Source organism: Melospiza melodia, chromosome 14, assembly GCF_035770615.1.
Source record: "Melospiza melodia melodia isolate bMelMel2 chromosome 14, bMelMel2.pri, whole genome shotgun sequence".
In the NCBI taxonomy this organism is placed as follows: Eukaryota; Metazoa; Chordata; class Aves; order Passeriformes; family Passerellidae; genus Melospiza; species Melospiza melodia.
The window spans coordinates 13324573-13342460 of NC_086207.1; the positions used below are offsets into that span (position 1 = coordinate 13324573).

Below are 17888 nucleotides of genomic sequence, written 5' to 3' on the forward strand. Positions count from 1 at the left end.
AGACAGCCTGGTGTCTTGGAGACATTGGTGCACTTTGGCTTTCTCATCCACATTTTGTGTTCCCTAATCAGGAATCTGAACTGAGTTGAAAAACTGGATCCAATTGGATGATTTTCAATTATGCTTTTATTTTCACTGAGCAGCAGGAATCCTAAGCTAGGTTTTCGGTATCACATAAACATCTGTGGAGAAGATTACAAATAAAGCATGAAAACTGTCCAAACACCCAAATCAGTACCATAAAATAACAGGAATGTAGTGTAGAACAAACCCTCCTCCCCAGTTAGATTTCAAAAACACAAGATACAAATGGCTCTGGCAATTCAAAATGCCTTCAGACTTGTCTCCCCCTTAGCTCTGCAGGGATGGGATGACCAGGGACAGGAACTGAGCTCAAGAACTTGAGCTGAAGGCCCAGTGATGGGCAGGGAGTGTTATGGCCCTTGGGAGGAGGTATTTTGGGAAGGATCACCATGAATATTTGGGCTTAAACTCCAACTTTTGGGAACTGAGGTGTCTGAAAGCGTAGAAGTATTTGGATCTCACCATCAGCTTCTCACTCACCCCAGCCAGATTAAGAGTCTGACAATAAACAATCACTACATGTACCCAACATTTTAGCTTTATAGAACCAAACTGCTATTTGTGGCTGCATTTTTATACTCATAACTCAAAATTAATCATATAAAAGCTCAGCAGTTTCCACTTGCAGTCACATCCAAGGTAAGAAGTAGGCAAGACAGCATTTGGATGTTAAACATGATGTGGTGTGACTGTGCAGAGGGTGCAGCAGAGATCCTGCTCTCCCTCTGCTGCCTGTTGCTTTCCTTGCAGCTGGCAGAAAGTGGGATGGGGCTGTTCAATCTGCTGATCTAGCAGAGAATGAAAACACTGAGAGCTGAAAACCCCTCCAAGGACTGGCCTGCCCCTTAGCAAATCGAACACTGCCCACAGAGTGAGCCCAGGGAGCCTGGTGCTGTCAGTGCCACAGCTGCAAACATGAGCCAAGGGGAGGGAGGAGATTCACAGCTCCAGAATAAGGAGGAGATTCCCTTTGGGCATCAGTTCATGGGCAGGGCAAAGCCTTCAAGCTACGCTCTCAGTGAGCAAGTGGCATCCAGCACATGTGGGGGAGGAGACAGCACTGTTGGATTTTGGCTCTAGCCAGCAGACACAGGCAGGCTTGCAGGGGAACACACAGCACCAGGGCAGGCAGAGATGTGCCCATAAAAATCCCAGCACGGGGCTCACAATCTGTGGGATTGCTCCCACAGCTGAGCCCAGGCACGCTCACACAGGGGGGCACATTTGGCCTCCCCTTCTGCAGCTGGGCCTGGACAAACCCTGCCAAGCACAGAGCAGTGCCAGCTTCACACCAAATCCTCCCCACTCCCCGAAATCCTCCTGGTACCCTTGTCATGTGGAAGGACGAGCACATGTGAGAGAGGCAGGAGCTGCCCACATGCAGAGTGCTCAGTGCCTGGTGCTGCAGGAATAAGGAACATTTATTTGCATGGGGACAGACAGCAGGCTCATGCCAGCAGGTGCCAGCCACAGCAGCTCACAGCTGGACAGCTGCACAGACTCCCACCTCAGGTGTGATCACAGCCTGGGCTGTGCCACACTGTCCTCGAGACACTCAGCTGGGCCCCACTGAAACCATCCCTTATCCACTGCCCTGGTGCTGCTGGCAGGCAGCCCTGAATTCCCATTCTCTTGTAAGGTTATCACCCTGGCCCTTCTGCTTTGGAATTCCCATCCTCCCACACATGCACAGACCCCTACTCCTACATTACATCAAGGCAAACACTCCCATGAACAGGTACTCTGAGCATGCCCTGCATAAAGAACAGGGCTCCCTTGAACTCATTTCTGTGTGAAAGACAGCTTCATTTTCAGAAAGAGCAGCTCATCTTGATCCTTCTGAGTAATTCCACTGATTGGAGCCACCAGTAGATTGCTCCGTGGCTCATTGATTAAGCTCAATGTGAATAATTGCATTACTGAAATAGATTGGCTCAGGCACCACTGAAGAAAAGTCAGAGCAGCCAGGGGTGGCAGGAGCAGTGTGCCCACCTGCACAAGGGCCACCCTGGCACCCTGATTCTGGGATGACAGGACAAGGGGCCAGTGTGGCTGCCCAGGGCTGACCTCCAGAGGGTCAGCAGCTTGCCTGCTCTTGCCCATGGCTGTGTTTCACTCCCAAGTGGAGGGGCCACTCCACACCGTGGCCCCAGACGTGGATTTGGTATGCATGACAGTGCTCCTGGGGGCAGTGCCTACACGGAGCAAGGCTAAACATGCTGACAAAGGCAAGGGAAGTGACCTGGAAATGACAAAGTGAAGCAAGGGAAGGAGCAAAGACGAGGTGGCTGAGGAGAAGCATCTGCACAGTTATTTCTACAGAGCCCACTGAGGCAACACAGCGAGGTTTGTCTGACACAGTTGGTGCAGTGCAGGCACTGCTGGGTGTCTCTGCTGTGGGCAAAGCTCTGTGGATTGGCAGCCAGAAGATTAATCCTGTACCTTTCACAAGTGGTGGGGCTACACACAGAATAAAAAAACAGCTACTTTAGTTTTTCATCACGTAGAAGATGATGTGGAACGGCAGAGACGCAGTGTCCTGAGCACAGTCCCAGATTCTGGCAGCAAGCACAGGGCTGCCACACAACTCTGAGCAGCTTAAACTGTAATTCTCAAGGCTGAGGTCCCTTCTTCATAACAAGAAACAGCAGAAAAATTACTTTTAATATGCAGAAGGAATAATTTATAAAATTGAAGATGAAATCAAAAAATCTAAAGAGCTACTTTTATGGTAGATGAGGTTTTAAACACCGCATGAGAGAAGAGACTTCCCTTAAATAGGTGCCAGTTAATTAAAGAGATTTGGTAAATGAGTGCATTTCCTGCACAACAAACTACAGGCTTCCACTTCCAGAGTACATTATGTTAAATTGGACAAAGGCCCATTATTCTGGAATAAAAGATTGCCCACTGGAGGGTTCACACTGAAGTATTCCAAGAATATCTTCATCCAGGAATACAAGCTGTGTATTTGCAAGCGGAAACCAAGCAATCCTTAAAAATACCAATACCTCCAACAGTAGCTGGTACATTCAAAGATTTAGCACTTAGTAGTAAAAAAACCCAGAGTAGCTCAGCCTGTTGGCATTATAAAAGCTCAGGAGACAGGGATGAGCTGCCTCCTGTGAGCAGAAGGCTCTTGGGGCAGGTTTATGCTCAGCAGTATAAAGCAGTGAAGTGGTCCCATCACTGCACACAGATATCACATCTCACACTCTCAGCACCTGAGGGCCACAGTGTGAGCTGGTTTGGATGGGGTTAACAGCATTTGTACTCCCACAGCAGGGTATGGACAGCACAGGCTCAGCATCATCCCCAGCATGGGGCAGAAATCCTCAGTGGCCTTGGGCACCAACAGCAAGGGTTGAGTGCACGGCTTGAGCAAACAGAGCCCACCAATGGATACCTGCTCCCACTTCACTCTGGAGCACACAGCAGGGCAGCTTTCCATCAGAGCCCCCCAGACACCCTAAACCTGGTGGGAGAGGGCAGGGGCTTCACTAACAAGGTGAACAGCAGACAGACCAGTCACAAGTGCAGAGTGGGTTATCAGGTCTGCCCAGCTCAACCTGTAACACTCCCAAAGCCACTTCCCCCAAATTCTTCCCCAAAAAGCTTTACACCCACAGGGTGCTCAGCCCAGATGAGGGGACACTCAGAGGGCTCCAAGGCATTTGGGACAGACAGCACCCTGACCACACAACTCCAGGTGTTCACTCCCCAGGCCAGCTGATCATAACCCTCAGCAGACTCTGTGCTACTGATAAAAGACTATTTGAGTTGTTCTATGGAATAATAAGCACCAATCTGGCCACCTCAGGAACAACTCTGAGCACTCTCACTACAAAAAATCAAAGTCAACTCACCAGGATGCCCAGCTCTTGACTTTCATTATGGAAAATTATTCACAGCAGAAGTGTCACTTCAGCAGTGTACAATTTCTTGTCACCATAAATATTTTCATATCATTACTTTCTTTCTCTTACACCTGTGGAGTCTTAGACCACACCGATTTCTTCACATGTGCAAAGCTTTTCCCAGACAGAGGACAATCTTCAACTTCCTGGAACACACAGCAAAACTCACAGGCACCCTCTCCAAACTTTTACAAAGATGTATTAAGAGCATCTCACAGCACTTTCAGTGATTTTTCTCATTTCCTAAAATTCATTTTCCTTTCCTACCAGAAGACCCATCTCTGCACACACTCCACCTTCAGTACAATCAATAAATTGATAAAGATGAGAATGCCTTGCCATACATCTTTTTACTGCTGACTTCTCCCTATGGCTGTTTGAACTAAGTCCATTCTAAACCCTTAACTGTATTTCTGTACCAATGATTTCCAATTCAAAGGCTTTGCTTTGTCAATTACACACATGCATGCACACACCTACATGCGCATCTTCTGTTAATGCTTTAAGCAATACTTGAATCCTTTAATATTCTCTTCAAGGCCTTTTACAATTTTCCCCACAATGCTATTTAGACTAGCAATTAACCCCCCTGAAACACCACTGCTACCTAATGCTCTTCCAGCAGCACTCAGAGACAGGACATTGTGACAGAAAAACACATTCACGTCCTCACACATGCTTGTCCACAACCATGTTTTTGTTAACTTATCTAGGGATGAAAATCACAGCTCTGCTTACCCTGCTCTGGTTTGGTAGCTCAGAGCAGGAGAACAGAGTCATGCTGGCACAATCATCACTCTTTCTCCAGGGACGTTTGGCACGGCCAGTGCCATCAGTTAATGGGGAAGCTGCCACAGACAGGACACAGCTGAGGTCTCCAAAGGGCTTTTCCTGCCTGCAGCTCCTGCCCAGACAGCTGGGGAAACTCCACAAGTGGAGACTCAGGCACACAGACATTGCTCAGAGCCTCAGTTCGCAGTCAGCCTTCCAGGGAACTACTTGTGTATCTATGGAGTCTCCAGGAACAAATGGGTTCTCACCTGTAGGAAACCAAGAGTAGAAAGTGTCCCTCCCATAAGCCATGGCTGCCCAGGTGCTCCTGCTGCTCCAGGTGGATTTTAAATTGAAGTTCACCTGCAGTGACCTGGATGGAAAAGTATTCCCTAATGTGTCTATGGGGATAAATACAGATTTCTGCTTAAAAACTGAGACTTTTCTGATCAAAGGAACTGAACTTCTATACTACATAAAAAACAACAAATCAAAACACACTTTTTCTGATTATGAGCATGACAAAAAAAGAGAAATCTTCCTACATAAACATGATAGAACAGACACTCAAGTCACATACTAAGCATTTTTCAGTGGTTTGGGAAAGAAAAGAAATAAAAAACGTGAAGTTAATATTCCTACTGGAATGAGATGAAAGATATCATTTTACGCCCTACTTGAACCATCATAGTTATTTTCATCTGCACTAATAAAAATAAATCAGCAGCTGATCTTCCATGCATTACAATTACCATTTCATGCAACAGTCACAATGCTTCTGAGATGCATTTGCCCTTTGGAACTCCTGCCACAAACAGAGATGAATTTGGGGACTGCCAAGTGCACAAATTTATAACATCAATTCTTTGAGGACATTGTCATGTAGAAAATGCAATGTGGGCAGCTAGAGAGAAGCATCCAGAGAAAAGCATCCAGAGAAAAGCATCCAACCCTGAGTAAAGATTTTTGAGAGGAAAATAATTAGAACCGAACAACTGAGAAAAGAAAAAGTCATCTTGCATGGCACCAGCTGTTGGGTGGCCAGCAGAGCCCTGTTTGTTGCAGACTCCTCACCCAGACAGGAATTAATGAATTCCCGAGCAGCCCCCCCTGCCTGCAGCTCAGCCTCTTGCAGAGATGCTCATTTGCAGAGCACGACACAACGTGCTGTTAGACAGGAGAGGTTCAATATTCATTAACCAAAAGAGCCCCCACCTTGTGCTGCTGCTGCCTGCAGTACAAATCACCCATCCTTGGGTTTTATCAATGCTGTCACTCACTGTCCCAGGAACCTGAGCCTCGAATGCAGCAGCACCCCCAGCCCTCAGCTGGGGCATTGGCACAGCCAGAGCCCAAAGCTGGGAACCTGCAACCACTCTTTGAGCAACTCACACAGAAATGCTGGAAACACAAGAGGTTTAATCTCAAATTTGCATATAGCAACTTATCCTTGCAATAGTTCACTGCTAAAAAAGGAGCTACATGAAAAGGGAGAATTGAAGCAGGCAGCTGCATGTTGGGAGATTTACTCCAAAGCCTCCCAGGAAGCCAATGGAAGCTTGCAGCACACGCTTTTCTTTTACAGCCCAGGACAGCAATACATTCAACTGTGCTAAAACAGAAGTGTCAGGCACAGAGATTTAAGGAGATAATACAGTGAAGGCTCAGGGACTAGATAAAATCATAAAAAGATGCAGGCAAAAGCTGCTTCTTGCTTGCTCTTTGCTATCAGTTGTCCCTTTTTATTGTATGGGGAAGGCAGAGCACAACAGCTTCAGCAGGAGGGGTGGCTGGGGTAACATTGTCCTTGGCTGCCCAAATCCAAACCCAGCTTATCCCTGAGCACCCCTGCTCTTCTGGCTCAAAAAACCAACTCTGGTCACCAATGCAAACATCTGCCCCCACAGTACAGGGCACCAAATGTACAGGGCTGCAACCTGCTCCAGTCAGGTGGAAATCTACACTGCTTTAGAGGCTGAGCACAGCCTTGGATTCTGCTGTGTCTGCTGAGCTCTGCAGCACATCCTGGCAACACACAGATTATCCAAGAAGCTCAGTAAAACATGGCTAAGGTAGAGACCCAACAGCACATAAACTGTCAAAATAAAAAAAAAAAACCCAAAACAATCACTCTGCTTTCAGATATCTGGAAGTTATGCAGAAAAGATCTTCATGGCCATCTGCTTGGTGCCTGTAAGCACTTGGTCCCACAGGTCACACTGGGACAACTCAGCAAACTGGAAAGCCCCACAGCCACCCATCCTCCAGCATCCAGCAGCACTTGGGCTGAAACTGCCCCAGTGCTGGGGACACCTGGTCACACTCTGCCTCTGCTGGGAGCCTGGAAATGCTCCCTTCAGGACCCTGGAAATGCTCCCTTCAGGACCCTGCTTGCCCAAACAGGTTTGTCACTGTCTCCCAAATAACTCACAGGAATGTCTTTCATTTTTCAAGCGGTGCCATCAAACATGGGGCTGCACACATCACAAACACTGACATATTTCACTAAAACAATCCAGCAGCAGCATATGGGGGGTATTTATACAGGCCTTTATTATTATTTATGGAAGGTATACCACCCTCTCCAAGTGGTGACTTGTGGTGACAGCACCTTTGTTTTTAGGAAAAATATACCAATAGGGGAGGGTTGGAGGCTTTGCAAGTCTAACCCATGGGTACAAATTCCACCAGCTCCTGTCCAGGAAAAAACCCAAGCATTCTGTTCTTACCCTGTTTTTATTGTCATTCATCTTACAAACTGGTCTTATTAAACTTGTTACTCAACACAGTAGTTAGTCGAAATAAAATATATATATATAAATAAAATTCAGGCATTTGCTATAATTAAGTCTTCTTAAGTGTTATTTTACTAGTTGGGGTGGAGCAATTTTGTCACGATTCACCTGTTGAGGAACAATTAAGTAGAATGCAGCTTTAATTCCTTCCTGATCTCCTGACAAAAGCCAACACACGTGTGAGAGAAACCAACACCAATTAGAGCAATGTGGCATTGCACATTGTCTCACCAGGTGAGAAGCCATGCTGGGATGGTACCGAAGCACTGGAGCTTTAATGGGTGCCAGCAGCAATGCCCTGGGCAGGGGCAGTGCCAGGTCTGTGCCAGGGATTTGTTTGCTCCCTAGGAAGGACAAAGGCACTGTGTGGCCCAAGGATGAGCCATGCACAACTCGTGGGACCAGTCTGGATTTTAGGGTGCCAGCACTTCACTCTTGAGCTCTAACACATCACCCATCAGCCACTGGATGAGTCCCAGAATCTCCCTGTCCCTGTTTCTATCACAAGTGGAAACCAACCCATCTCCAGCATGGAAGGACACTTTGATAAATGCAGTAATTACCACCAGACACCCCACCCAGCCAGCAAGAAAATCAAGGCCATTTATTTGCGCACCTAGTTATAAAACTACCACCAGAAAACTCTGCAAATGAAGCCCCTGGAATCTGATTTAATTAAATCAATGAGAATTATATCATTAATTCATCAGAAAGCTCAAAGCTAATAGGAAATTGTTTCTATCGACTACAAACTCCTTCCATGGAGCTGCCTGTCGGTGCCCCTGCTGTGGAACTGCCCAGCTGCACCTCTGCTGCTCCATTTGTCATCTCAATGCACCATTTGTTCCTCCCAACACAGATCAGCTTTCACAAAGCAGTTGTCATGCTTCTCCCAGCCCCTGCCATCCCAAGCACTTTGCACATTCCCCTCCACACGTGCTCATAAAAATCACTCGCGGTAAGAGCTTTTAAATGGGGCTTGTCAAAACACCAGGATGGAAGGTATGCAGGAGAGAACCTCCAGTTTCCTTTGCTGGAACACCCAAACACACAGCCTGCTACCAACAGGCTTTTCTTTCCTCAGCATACCCCTGGGATGTGGCTGTAAAGAAGAATTCTGACAGGAGAGAAGGGAGACACAACAATCTTAAAAGGAAACTTCACACACGTAAAAGCCTACAAAAGGTAAAACATGTCAAAGAAACTATCAGGAAGTGTTTTAAGGCAATTTGGAAATACAGTTTCAGTGGCTGGTTGAACACCTTTAGAATACAAATATTCAGCAGGCTGTTTACAGTACAAGGGGAAAAGTTTCCACTTTTCCCAACCCATAGCAAGCAGAGCAGAGTCTATTCTCAGTGAGGAACATAAATTTTGAGCAACTCCAAGAGACACGAAGAAGCCATTGGCTTTATCTCAATTTAACTGATTTCAGGAAACTTAAGCAATACTCAAGACGAGGGCTCTCCATCTCAAAGACACTCAAACCCTGCTAGACCTGCTATTGTGTAGACAGCAATTGCTGATTTATTGACTGCATAGGGCTGTGGATCAAGCCTCAGTATTTGCTAATATCTCTCCTGGAATTGGCCTTTAATGGCCCGATTCAACTGCTATTAGTGAGAAAGGAACAATGCCCCTTTCCTTCAACAGAGTTGGACCAAGTTGTATCACTTAGCAGCTGAACTGGAAAAATAAAACATTTGGACCAATTAAGCTACTGATAGGAGATTTAGCACACATTTCATCTGATATGAAAACCTCAAATCTAGGGCTAAACCAAAGAAATTATAGTACGGTTTCCAGATGAAAAAGAAAGGTGTTGAGCAGTGGAAATTCCCTCTCGTTCCCTTGGGTGCAATTCAGAAGTTACCCTGGCGAGCCCAGGGCAGCTCCAGGAACATAAATACGAAGTGACAGGGAAATCCAGCCTACTATTCACATCACATATTCCATGGTTCTTTCTATTTCACAGTAATACACCAAGTTAAGCTGCTTATTAGATGGGCACATTCTCCTAACCTCAGCCTGGCTTGTATGTTATGTTGGGCTTGCCATCAGTACTGACCACCCTTTAATCCTAATTCTGCTGTCATTTGTGGTTCCACTTCAGAAGATCCTTGCTTTAATTCACAAATGGGATCGCTGTTAGCACTGCTGCAGCCCACAAGAGAGGCATGTGAGAAATGCCATCCCTGTAACCATCCCTATTTATACAATCCGCCTGCACATTTGCCTAACAATCTATACTTTCAAATACTTCTGTCGGCCTACAGGATGTTGTGGCATATGCTTCTAAGCCCCACAGCACACCCATTAGCAAATAACGACCTTCCTAAAATGACCTGGTAACAGCTAATAACTGCCATAAAGCATAAAAAGGCTGTGGTAGAGAAGGTCTCTTATGGAATGAAAAAAAAACCCCAAATTTTTATTAGCAGAATCGCTAATGGACAGAGTTCTCATGTGATCCATTTACTTTTAGGAAATGCCTGGTATCAGATAATGAAATTATCTCACAAAACAAAAACAACCCCCAAACCAGCACTTTCAAAAAGCACGCTGCAGTCTGGCAGCTCATGAATGAAACACTCCGTAGGTGTTTGTGTACATTTATAATTTACTACACCACATTAAGAAGTAAGACAACTGCAAACGACAAGCTGCTGCTCTCCCAGCTGTGTATACTGTGCAATGATACCTTCCACCAGGGCTCAGCCCTGCTACCAACCTTCCAGTTGGGAGAAAGATAGAAGGATCCAAGGATCCAAATCAGCTCCAGCAACTGAGTAACAAATGGCAGTAATTCTGCCTTCATAAAGTTCTGAATCAATACACACTGAAATGCTGATTAGTGTGTGCACATGCCAGGAGCAGAAGCACAAATCCCACCCCTGACACAGAGCAGCACACCTGCTCCAGACCTTGCTTTCATCCTGCACCCCAAACTTGTATAAAATCACTGCTAATCTCACACAGAGGAGATATCCATATCTGGCAGCTCACGTAGCACCAGGTTCAGCCCTTCTGGAACAAAGCACCAAACTCAGCCAGGCACACACCTAGCTTTACACATGTTCCCAGCTCAGAGAGAAATCTCCAGGTGCAGTTTTCAGCACGTAATTAATCCTACAAAACACAGCAAGACAAGCTTTCCTTTATGGCCTCAGCAGGAGAAGACTCAATGCAGCTGCATGGAAGTGCCTCACAAGATATTTCCTACAACACTTTCCCCTGCTCTTGATCTTCCTACCTCAATTTCTCCATTGGACCCACTGTTTGCAGTTACCTCTGTAACCCTGGTGAATTATTCTATGCTGGCTCATCCCAATGGCTGAACCATAAGTGACCCACACAAATATAACCCCACACTCTTTCTGCACCCAGATAAGGAGGCTCTGCAGAGTTTCAGTTCCATGAACAAACGGACAGATTTGAACAAAGTGATGGAAAACACTGCAGATCTCCACCACAGTCATCTTTTCTATCTGCAGATCACTGACTGCACTCAGCATCTAGTCTGTGTTCCAGTTTCAGTGCAGCTGAAGTCTCCTGGCAGCACTCCAGGGACAGCCATGCATCCCTGATGCTTCCAGGGACCTTCTCCAGCCCACAGGGCACAGCAGGGACTGTCTGAAGACATTCCTTGCCCATTCCATATCCCTGCATGATCCCATTCCTACACCCTGTCCTGAGCTCCAGCCCTGCAGAAAGCATCAGGGCCTTTCGACAGCACCCATGTGGAACATCCCAACTTCCTGCACTTGTGGCTTTCCCTTCTGTTTGTTTTTAAGCTGAGGAACGTGATCCCTGAGCCAGGTGACCAGGCTGAACATGGTGTAGGATGTTTATACACATGCATTGGAACAGCCTACACCACGTTCAAAAGTGCTGTAATCAGGAAATGAGCCATGAAATGTGTAAGCGGCTGCACATTAATAATCTGGTTTATAGCTTAAATTAGAATCTTTGGAATTTCACAGCCAGACACTTTTAAATAGGTCAAAAAATGCTGTAATCACACTTAATGATCACACTGTGATGTGCACGGCATCAGAGCTGGGAGTGAGGAAACCTGAGCAGAATGGATGTGAACTACTGGCACACTCAAAAAAGCATTTACCAAACCTCAAGAACAAAACACATAGCTCAGGCACCAAGTTTTTTATCTTTTGATCCTGCTCTTCAGAAATGAGGTGTGAGATTTCATGTGACCACAGACAACAAATGCTGTTCTCTGCATTTCCATTTTAGTTAGCACTGCAGATTAGCAGAGGATTTGACTACTTGCAAGTGGTGAGAATTCAGTGATGTTAACAAAGCCTTCCCCATCTGAGAAAACACAATTTTCTATCGTCCCTGCCCACGCACGTGTCACCCCCAGTGCACAGACTTGAAACACATTCCTGGGTATCAGCATTTGGGTTTCTTTTAAAGGAAAGAACAAGAATCCACAGATCAATCTCAGTAATCTTTTAGTCTCCAAACCAGGGAAACCCTTCGCAATTTTGCTAAATTTAGACACATGCTTACTTTCTCTCTACACCAACTTGATTTCAGATATAATAAACCTGATGTTAAAATTGAATAAAGAATGAGAGTTTCAGCAAAAGACGCAAACATTGACTAATTAATCCAGTCCTGTCAAGCTACTGAGACATAACCAAAAAGGCAAACTAGAAAAAAAAAATCTGCTATATTCTGTGAAAACAAAGTCAATGTTTGTCTACTGCAAAAGTACAAAGTCAGCAGGGGAGACTGCTTGGAAGCTTGTAAGAAAGCAGTAGAGAAATGTTTTTTTGGTTTCTTTTTTCCTCCAGTCAAACTGGGCTTCTCCTAAAAAACAAAGCAAGGCAAAAGATGAAAGGCCTTCTCTTCTGAAGCCAAAGATGAAGAATACAAAGAATATTAATGACTAACAAGTCTGTCTGCAAATGCCATGAGCTTAGCTGTAGAAGGGACTAAAAGGAAGAACAGCACTGCTATTAACTAATAAGTTTCTGATCTAACAAGCAGTGATGAAGGCTGATTGGTCATTTATAGAAGGGAACATTAGTTCAGAAGAACACAGGTTCCCTACAGAGGATGAAAGGAAAGAAGAAAAGATGCCATTATATACATGAAAAGCTCAGGATGGCTCATTTACCCAACACATAAAGGTAGTAAATTCCCAATTAGGGCTTGTCTGTCCCTCACATGTTTGTGTGTGCAGGTACAGCAGATGGCTGTCTTGTGGAAAACTTGAGAATTGGTGCAAGTTTGTCACCAGTCCTATATTACAGAACACTGGATTTTGATGAATTGCATTTCCTAAAGGAAAAATTCAACAAACACAGAACCTTGCTTTTGTCACAGCAAAGCCTTATTTCCCAGTTCCACATTTTCTCAGTGTCCTGGAATCCTGCAGGGGTCCAGGAGGGTCTCATGGACCAGGGCCAAGGGAGGGAGGCGCTGGCCTCACCCCTGCACAAGCACAGCGAGACCAGTGCAAAGCATGTCCTTCCATGTTTGAAGTTTGCCCATTCTCTTTCAAGAAATTATTCTAATTTGGGCAAGTGAAACACAATAAAACCAGGAAGATGAAAAACAACCGGCTTGGAGCCAAAAGTGACACCACGCCAAGTTCAGATTTGGAAACTGATTCATGTGCCAGCTCACAGGCACACACACCTAGAGTGTCTATATTTATACACATGGACTCAGGCTCCCTGCTTGGTACAGGCACTATGAATATTTTTAAATCAGCAAGAAATCAAGAATCACAGTACTTAGAGAAGATGGAAAAATTCCCTTTTCTCTAAGCTCAGATTAGAGGAGTCTTGACGCATCAGCTCTGCCTGGAGCACCCAGCAAGGCTGAGAGCCAGCACGGACACAATTCACTCTGAGATTCCTTCCCTTAACAGGCCACTGCTCACTCTGCAGACAGGCAGTGTTCTGCACTGCAGCCTCATCCAGCAGATGACATGAGAAGCTTCTGTGTCAGGGTGGAAATCTGGGGAGCATTCTGGCAGTGTGAGAGATGGCAATGCTGGACCCAGCACTGCCAGAGAGCCCCAGGGCTGCTGCCCCTTCCAGGCTGGCAATTCACAGCCCCACATTCCATGCCCAGCTTTGTCCAGAACCCACAGTGGTCTCAGGAGATCACCAAACTCTGTCAGCATCGCCTCATGGAAAAGGGGGATAACAAAATGTCTCAGCAGCACCACCATAAAGGTTTGTTAATGCTTGTAAGCACTTTGTAGATAAGCAACATCAAGACAGCAGTCAGCAGAGGGATTTGGGGCACAGACAGACATAAATCCAAAGCACTCATATCATATATTCCTTTCAGACAAGCATAGCAGCAGATCAGCTCCCTGCATTTAGTGGTTGTGGGCTCCATCCTCTCAACAGACTGAGCACTCTGCCTTTGATCCAAAAAATGAGTCCGTAGAGAATATTCACATGTTTAATGTTAATCATATGCTTAAATTCTCTGAATCTATAAAGAGAGTAAAAGAGAAAAGTGCTCCCCAGCTCCAAAACAAACATAAATTCCCAGAAGTTATATTTAGGACATGAGCAAACATTTGGCCAGCAAAGGAAAAGCCTTCAGTATACACCTGCTAAGCTTTTGCATCCCTCAGGAAACCTGCAGGTGGGAAAAGTGTCCAGAGTGAGTTTGCTTAGACAAAATCTTTCTAAAATAACCAGCATGGTGATATTTGAAAGAAGCATCCCAGAGCATGGTGACCTACTATTCTTACACACACAAGCAGTCCTTGAGCAAGGAAATCAGAAAACAGAATAAATGAAATTAATTAAGAAATTCACCACACAGATTTGAACTTCTGACTAGGAATTTATAGTTGCAAAAGAATGCATGCATTTATTAACTGTCTGCTGTAAGAGAAGAGGCTTTCCTCAGAGGACAGGCACTGCCACCCAGCCCTCACAAGTTCCTTATGCCTTCAGCAGCACCTAGAAAGCATCTTCTCATAACTGTATCAGAAAGGAACAACACTGAGCAAACGGAATGGAACCCCCTTAAAGCCTTGTTCATTTTCAGCACATGCCACTCTCACATCCTCACTATCTGAGACATCTAACTCAATTTACATCCTGCTAAACTCCTGGGCTAGCTGATGGCTTGGGGCTACCAGTGTGCTAAATCAGCTGGCCAGAGTGCCCAGGAGTCTGTGCCCCTGCTCCAGCCCCGCCCTGACCATCCTGATGGTGGCTCAGGTCCTGTGGTGCAGGAGAGCTGGGCAGAGCGAGCAGGGAGCTGCAGAGCTGGGGTGCAGTGAGCTCCAGGCAGTCAGACACTCCTGCAGAGCAGAGCACTCCCAGCTGCAGCCTGGACACAGCCCTGGCCAGACGAGCAGGAGCAGCACAAACACAGGGCTGGCTCCCAGAGATGATTTTCAAACCCTGCTAGACAAGCATGTATAGCAAGAAAAGCCTCAGGCAACCAGAGGGCCACTATGCAGAGCTTCATTGCTGTAGCAGAGCCATAAACATCATCCAGCTTACTCACAGCAACATCACCTTTTGCCAGCCATGTGAAACACTGGACAAATCACTCTCTCACCAGCATAAATTGTCCAAGAAGTTAAATAAGGGTGTTAATTATTTCTAAGGATTTTAAAAGAATCTTTCAAGATTTCTGCCCTCAAATTTGATTAAAAAATGTTGTAAATATTTTCAACCAAATATCATCAGATGAAATTGACTTGATGGTATAAAAGAACCATTTTCTTAAGTAAAAGCTTTTTGAGAAGTGTGTTGTATTCTAACAGTAGACAGCACTTTTACCTTAATAAACCAGAGGGAGCTGTATTAGTCACACCTTACAAATGGTTAACAAGGTGTTTATCTTCCTCGTTTGGCTGAATTAGAACCACACAAAACGCCCTGATTCAAAGGAGGCAGAACAAATCCCTACCTTCACCTGCCGCGAGGGATGGAATTAGAATGCTGGGTGAGGCTCTAAGGAGTCCAAGGGAGGTTAAGACATCACAAGGAATCCTGGTTATACTTCTCCACCTCCTTTGCACGACACTTTGCTGTCCCAAGGTTTGCAGACACTACAAAGCAACACAAAGTTCACTGCTGTTGCAGTTATCAGCATGACCTGGCAGGCCCCACCTCTGGAGAGGGCTGAAAGCCCCAGACTACACATCCATGACTTTCTTTCACCAGTTTCCTGGAGGAGGAAGCACTGTCTCCTATGACGGGGTAAGCTCCAAGCCTGTGCAGTGTAGGACGTCTCTCACAATAAGCTCAGACCTCTCAGACATCTCTGGTGCCTTTGCTTTGTTCAGAGCCTCCATTAACATCACCCAGGACTTCATTAGCAGGCACTTTCCCCTGGCTAGAGCCTTGACTCTTCCTTTGCTCCACCACTTCTTCCTTGAAGTGCACAAAGAGCCAGAGTGTAACAAAGAAATGCACTCCCCATCCTCACTCCTGCACCAAGCCATCCTTCTATCCCTCAAAGGCAGCTGCTCCCATCCCTAACAAAACAGGGAGATTCAGAGTCCTGGGAAACAGAGCAGCAGCAAGGGGCATCTTCCAGTGCTCAGAAGGGCAGAAACACCTCCAGGCACCAGGTGCCACTGGCTGCAGCACAGAGCACTGGTGTCCCACAGCAAGAGCTGAACCTGGGCAAGGACTGCTGGATACACCTTTTCAGCTACACTGGCTTGAGAGCAATAATTATATTCCAGTCTCATTTCCTCCTGATCCACAGCTCTAACTCCTTAGTGACTCCTGTGAAGCCAGTTCCCAACTGTGGTACCACTCTGGGTGTTTGCCTTAAATAAAGAGCCCAGGAAGCCACTAAAACGATAACTATCTTTTTTATCTGGAAAATACATGCCCAGGAAATTTTTTCTGTGGAATACAAATGCCAGTATTTCAGGTGTCAGGAACATCATATGACGTTGGATCCAAGGTTCCAACAATGTTCCATCGCCACCCTACTCAACACATGGGCAGAGACCAAGCCTAGAGAATACAATCAAAGCCTAAATGGTTCCTCCTCTGCACTTCTCTCTTTCCTCGCCATCTCCCAGTGTTTAATGCTGTGCCAGAGGGAGCAGTGCCCAGTGTGGGTCCTCAGACAGCCACCAGAACGCCCGGGGCTGTGCGATGTCACCCAGGAGCACGGCGGGCATTAAAGGCACAGGAGTGTGTGCAGCTGCTCCCCTGCCCTGCTAATTGGGTACCGCGGACACGCTCACGCCGTGAGCGCATCTTTGACATAACACAGCATGACAATTCTTCCAGAGTCACAGAAATGCAGAGCATACAAATAAACCTGAATGCTGAGACCATTTCATTGTTCATAAGAATATGCACGCTGCACCTGTTACGACCAAGGGCACTGTCTGCGCCTTGGAGCTGATTATTCCAGCCTCTAACAAGCCTGTCTGTCTTGGAGGGCTGTCAAACTCCAGGAGTTAATAAAGCACAGCAAAATTATTTTGCAAAAAGAAATCATTACGGAATATACAGCGGGAGAGATCTTTAAAGGTGAGGTAAAGAAAACAATCCTCAAACTGACATTCTCCTCTCAGCTTCCCACAGCCGCTGGGTCAATTTAAATCAAATTCACTGAAACAAAATAACTCTAAAATTGATACCGGTAAAGTCCTGCCCGGAGACAAATGTTCGGGAGCCCAAGCGCAGCTCCAGCCCGGGAGTCCCGATAGAGGAGGGCAGGAGCGGGGAGCGCTCCCCCAGCCCCGTCCGGCGGGAGGGAGCAGCGCTCCCGCAGCCCCGAGAGGAGCCGGAGCCGGGAGGCAGGTGGCAGAGCCGGTGCCCGCAGCCCAGCCCCGCCAGCAGGTGAGGAGCACCGGGCCGGGGCTGATTTTCGGTGGAGAGAAGGAGCCGGAGCAGCGCAGCCGAGGAGCGGCGGCTGCGGCAGCGCGGTGCGGGCAGGGCGCGGCGGAGGGACGGGAGCGGCACTCACCGAGCTACGCGCGGCTGCTGCTGCTGCTGCTGCTGCCCCCGCTGCCGTCCATGGGGCCGGCGGGGGGACGGGAGCCCGCTGCGGGCCACAGCCGCCCCGCGATCCGCCGCATCTGCCCGGCGCCGCCGCCGCGGAGGAGGAGGAGGATGAGGAGGAGGAGGAAGAGAGGAGCGCGCCGCCCCGGAGCCCCGCACAGCCCGGCCGCAGAGCGCCGCCTGCCTGCCCGCCGGGATGGATGGGATGGGATGGGATGGGATGGGATGGGATGGGATGGGATGGGATGGGATGGGAGCGGGGGGGCCCGGCCGCGGGGGCAGGTGCAGCCGCCCGGGGCGGGGGGCGGCGCGGAGCCGCAGCCGCAGCC

General features: G+C 47.1%; 1 protein-coding gene across 4 annotated transcripts in view; it reads right to left on the bottom strand.

The window, feature by feature from the left end:
* Positions 1-17647, bottom strand: part of RASGEF1C (RasGEF domain family member 1C) — a 71626-nt gene extending 53979 nt beyond the window's left edge. Inside the window, exons 1-2 of one of the 4 annotated variants that reach the window (XM_063168766.1) lie at positions 17525-17647; positions 15494-15635 (exon numbers count right to left, since the gene is read on the bottom strand). The gene's annotated coding sequence lies outside the window, so the exon portion shown is untranslated. Of the gene's footprint in view, positions 1-5041; positions 5066-15493; positions 15636-17195; positions 17212-17524 lie in introns of those variants that run through there. The other 3 variants (XM_063168767.1, XM_063168768.1, XM_063168765.1) reach the window with 3 other exon arrangements.
* Positions 17648-17888: the final 241 nt, after the last annotated feature.